This window comes from Echinops telfairi, unplaced genomic scaffold, assembly GCF_000313985.2.
Source record: "Echinops telfairi isolate 266 unplaced genomic scaffold, ASM31398v2 ScPeMD7_6;HRSCAF=24_1, whole genome shotgun sequence".
Classification (NCBI taxonomy): domain Eukaryota; kingdom Metazoa; phylum Chordata; class Mammalia; order Afrosoricida; family Tenrecidae; genus Echinops; species Echinops telfairi.
Window position 1 is genome coordinate 21,970,929 of NW_022103903.1, and position 5,301 is coordinate 21,976,229.

Below are 5,301 nucleotides of genomic sequence, written 5' to 3' on the forward strand. Positions count from 1 at the left end.
GGGAAGGCGGCCAAAGCAGTGGTGGCAAAAGTCCCTGCCGCCCACCTCCCCTCCTCGGCATCTGCTCTTTAAACACTGTAAATTGACCTTGTACAGCAGATTTGCCCAATGCAGTATGTTGCTTGATTTCTTCACCACTACTTCCATAGACATTGATTATAGATCTAAATGAAATTAAATCCTTGATAACTTCAATCTTTTCTCCATTTATCACATTGCTAATAAGTCAAATTGTGAGGATTTTTTGTTTCCCTTATGTTGAGGTGCAATCCATATGGAAGACTATAGTCTCTGATCTCTATCAGTAAAGTTTCAAGTCCTATTAATTTTAGTAAGCAAGGTTGTGTCATCTATATATTGTAGTTTGCTAATGAATCTTCCTCAAATTCTGATATTGTATTCTTTTTCATGTAGTCCAGCTTCTTGGATTATTTATTTAGCACACAAATTGAGTAAGGTTGGTGAAAAGATACAACCCTTAATCATACCTTTCCTGATTTTAAAAAACTCAGTACCCCTTGTTATATTCCAACACCTGCTTCTTAATCTTTGTACAGATTCTGCATGAGCACTGTTTAGTGTTCTGGAATTCTCATTCTTCAAAATGTAATCCGTAATTTGTTATGATTCACACAGCTAAATGCCTTTGCATAGTCAATAAAACAGATATAAACATCCTTGTAGCATTCTCTGCATTTGGCCGAGATCCATCTGATGTCAGCAGTGACATCACTCTTTCAATATCCTTGTCTAAACCTGGCTCTGTTTCAAACAGTTCCTTGTTGATGTATTGCTGCAGCTGTTTTTCATTTATCATCAGCAAAATTTTATTTCTGTGTTAACTGTATTGCTTGATATCTTCCCCATTCTGTTCGATTACCTTTCTTTAGAATGGGCACAAATATGGATCTTTGCCAGTTGGTTGTGGAGCCCTGGTAGCATAATGGTTACATGTTGGGCTGCTAACCATAACGTCAGAAGTTCTAAACTACTAGCCGCTCCACAGAAGAAAGACTGGGGCTTTCTACGCCTATAAAGAGTTACAGTCTTGGAAACCTACAGGGCCACTTCTACTCCTGCCCTAAAGGATTTCCATGAGTCAGAATTGACTCAGTAGAAGTGAGTTTGGATTTGTTTTTTTGTTTCTTTGTGGCAGAGTAGACCATACTGTCTGATTAAAAATGCCTAATACCAATCCATTTCAGTTGACTAATACTTAGAATATGTATCTTTATACATTGTGTTTAATTCTTTACAACTTCCAAATTTTTCTGGAGTCATGCTTTATACAGTCCATGTTCTGTTCGTTAATGGATGTTTGCAGCTGTTTCTTTTCTTTTTGAATCATGCCTCATCAGCAAATGAAGGACTTTTTATGTTATTAAGGCCCACGCTACTCTAAGGAAGCAGCTCTTCCCCAGTGGTCTTTTCAGTGCCCTTAGGCACTATATCAGAGAGTGTTAGAACTTGTTAAGAATTCAAATTTCCGAGTGAACCCTGGGCCTTATGAATTCGAAACTCTGAGGCCCAGTCATTGATGTTGTAACTCACTCTTCTGGTGAGTCTGAGGAAAGACTATTCTGAGAACCATTGCTCTACACATCGTCATCATTGTGAGCCATTTTCCCTCCCTGATTTGGTAGTTCTTATCACTAATGCCTTCAAAAGCAGAAAGCTAGGAAGCAAATAATATTGACTCAGAGACAGGCTTCTTTATTTCCTCTGAAATATGAGGTGTACATTTATTGTCACATGAAACACAAAACAACTAATACCAGAATAACCAGTCTTAGCTGAGTTACGCTTCTAATGTTTTCACGTTTTTTGGCGATCTCCAATTCTATGATATCTTACCACAGAAGTTCGAGAGTAGCAGTTGCTTCAAAGCATTAAAGTTGTGTGCCTAATTCTCAAAAGATGAATGATGGGTCCTGAAGCTGACAACTGGTTTACAAAGAACATTTCACCAAATCATAGTTAATTTGTCTTATTCCTTTCGAAAAATAATGCTAATGCTTGTATTAAGATTTTAGTTACTCTACTACCCTCGCGCCAGGAGCCTTGGTGGTCCAGTGGTTCTGTGCTGGCATGTGATCCAACAGGTCAGCAGTTCGAAGTCACCAGCCACTCCGAGGGAGAAATTCAGGGCCTTCCAAGAACTCTCTTTAATAGTTAGTCTCAGAAACTCACAGAGCAGTTCTACCCTGTCCTATAGGGTCGCTATATGTAGACATCGACTCAGTGGTGCTGAGTTTGGCTTTTTGCTATCTTCAAGCCAAGAGAATGATCCAAATCAAAACCAAATTCCCTGCCACTGAGTTGGTTCTGACTCATAGTAACCCAGTAGGACAAAGTAGAACTGTGTCCGTGAGTTTTACAGACTGTAGCTCTTTCTTTTTTTATTATTTCTTTATATAATATTCACATATTAGACACTTCCATTGTTAAATCGCTTTTTAAAAGCGTTATCTGTACATCATCACAGTCAGTTCCAGTGTTCCCTCACCCCTCCCACATTCATTGGTTGCTCCCCAACTCACACCACACCCCCGTCCCAGATAATCAATTGTACCAGTGATTCTGTCTATGCATCTGTCTTGGGGCAGAATGATGCCTTGTGCCATTCTGATGGGTGTCTGACCTTGACATTACTGACTTGGACAATAATTACATTGTCTTTTTTTTTTTACATTGTTATTATTGACCTTTTTTGGTTTGGGGGTTTTTTTTTGCAGTGGTATTTTCTTATTTATTTATTTTAATCATTTTATTGGGGGCTCGAACAACATATCAAAATCCATACATACATCACTTGTGTAAAGCACATTTGTACATTCATTGTCCTCATCATTCTCAAAACATTTGCTCTTCACTTAAGCCCCTGGCATCAGCTCCTCACTTTTTCCCCCTCCCTACATCCTCTTTTCTAAGGAGCATTGAGGCTATAATTCTTCTGAGATTTGTATTTTGGCAGTCCATGTTTTATTCAATATGCTTCACTAGCACTATAATCCAAAAAATGGTCTTCCTCATTCATTGTCCAACTTTCCCTTGCATATGAAACAACTGAAAATACCATAGTTGGGTCAGGCACACCTTAGTCCTTAACTGACACCTTTGCTCTTTTTTTTTTTTTTAATCATTCCAATATCCCCTGTGTGTAAAGTAGATTATATTTCAGGTCTATAATGCACAAAGCCTTTCCCGAGGTGTGGCTGGGGGAGTTGGGGGCGGGGGAGAGGGATAAGGAAAAGGAAGGCCTGTTTGATTCCTGCATGGAGAACCATAGTGTAGAGTTCTGAGTCTGTTAAAACGATGGTTTTTCTTAAAAAGGTCCTTCACCTTCAGTCCAGTAACACAGTTTCCTGTTCCTTTTTTGTGGACGCTAACACGGGTTGGTCGGGTTCCGTTACTTCCGAGTCCCCGCTGCCCAGGAGAATGGAGTGGCCCTGGTCCAGGGCGAACACGTCCGAGTTCTGGTTTTGGGACGCGTGCTGGACCACCTCGCTGGGCGTGGAGGTGGTTTTGTCGCACAGATTGCACTTGTAGGGCTTATTGGGCTGCACCAGCATGTTGTCCATCTGGCTGCCCTCCTCGAATGTGCACAGCTTCAGCGTCTGCTTGTCCACCATGGTGTCCGTGTCCGTGCTCTGGTTGAAGCATACGTGCCGCGCCGCCTTATTGGCCCAGCAGAAGCTCTAGTTACAGGTGCTGCACTTGAAGGGCTTCCGTGTGCTCCCACCAGTGGCTCTTCTGGATGAACTTGCGCCCGCAGATGGTGCACTCGTACTTGCCTGCTTCACCTCCCGCTCCTGGTCTGCCTTCTCCAGGTTGTCGATGTCGGTTATGTCCGAGGGGGATGGCGTCTCCGACTTATGCTGCCAGTCGATGAGCAGTGAGTCGGACACGGGCTGCAGCTCCGTGTCGCTGATCATGCACTTCCATGGCCATGCCCTTGCCCAGGTCGGCAGCGTTCGTGCACAGGGCCAGGAGCATGTGGCCATAGCTGTCAGGCTGGCTGATAAGGGCATCCTGGTGTGGATCAGGAGGCGCTCCCGCAGGCTGCAGTGCAGCGTGAAGCGCCGCCTGCACAGGTGGCAGGCTTAGTCCTTGGTGAAGCTCCCATTGCCCTTCGTGATGCTCTGCTTGACATGGGTGGTGGTCAGTGGGGCGGGCTGCTTGTCCCAGGACTAGGCCTCCAGGTTGGTTTCCTCCCCAGGGGGCGGGGGCCAGACTGGGGTGGAGCCGAGTTCCGGAGACAGGGAGGTCTGCAGTGGATCGGAGGGGGTCAGGTTGGTTCGGCTCACCTGGGGCAGGTTCGGGCTGAGCTGGGAGAGCCTAGGGCCCTTGGGCACCTGCTCCTGGCTCACTCTGCATGGGGCAGCCCGGGGCTCCCGCCCCAGCTTCTCAGGGGTCTTGCTGGCCTGTCTCAGCTGATGGTCCGAAATCTGGATGTCGTACAAGGAGGAGGCGAGCGGGAACACCTGGTCAGGGTGCGAGAAGGCGCCCAGGGTGGCGAGGCTGGCTTCCTGGATGAGCAGGTAGGCATGCAAGAGCTTGATGCCCTGAGCTGAGGCGCCATCTGGCCTTTGAACATCAGCTGAAGATGTCGGGCTGGATGTCCGTGAGCTTCAGATGGAGGCACTCACTGGTCTGATGGACAAACAACATTTTAAAGTAATTGGAGAATGAAGCAAGAACTGATTTGTGTGCCTTGGGTGCATCGCTGATTACAACCGTGCAGTCACACAGGAAACCAAATTCTCGCTGCCCGTTTAACTGTTGCAGTAGAATAGGTCCGTGGTTGGTCAAAGACATTTTTAAAAATAATCCTCCTTAGTGTTATTGTTCTCCTTTAGACATGTCTGTTCTTTGGCTGAAAACAGCGCCCCTGTGATGAGTTTGGTTCCAGGTGCGTGAGAAAGGTGATGAAGAGCCATCGTCTCGAGGGTTCCACCATCCTGTATCTGACCAGTTTGGCTGGCCTACTTGATGATTTTGACTTTTGTTCCACCTTTTTTCTCTCACTCTGTCCCAGGAATTCGGACATGATCTTGTTCACAGAAGTCCACAGTGGTAGCCGGGCACCATCTAGTTCGTCTGGTCTCAGGATTGTAGAGGCTGAGTTTTGTGTGGTCCATTAGTCCACTAGACTAATTGTTTCCTCGAATCTTCAATTTTCTTTGTTCTGTTGCCAGTGCTGCTGCTCCTGCTGTGCCTTTGGGGCAGTGGCGGTGGGGCTATTCCTGTCAGGCTACAGAGCAGAGTGGCTAGTGTGAAGAGCAGTGAGCGGCTCCCGCG

At 45.5% G+C, this 5,301-nt stretch overlaps 2 protein-coding genes and 1 pseudogene across 3 annotated transcripts in view; 1 reads left to right on the top strand and 2 right to left on the bottom strand.

Annotated features, from left to right (window-relative positions):
* Positions 1-5,301, top strand: part of CMSS1 (cms1 ribosomal small subunit homolog) — a 477,754-nt gene that overhangs the window by 312,963 nt on the left and 159,490 nt on the right. The gene's annotated exons all lie outside the window — the stretch shown is intronic.
* The window catches only part of FILIP1L (filamin A interacting protein 1 like), a 347,454-nt gene that overhangs the window by 305,219 nt on the left and 36,934 nt on the right, over positions 1-5,301 (bottom strand). The window lies entirely within an intron of this gene.
* Positions 3,345-4,824, bottom strand: LOC101642948 (annotated as a pseudogene).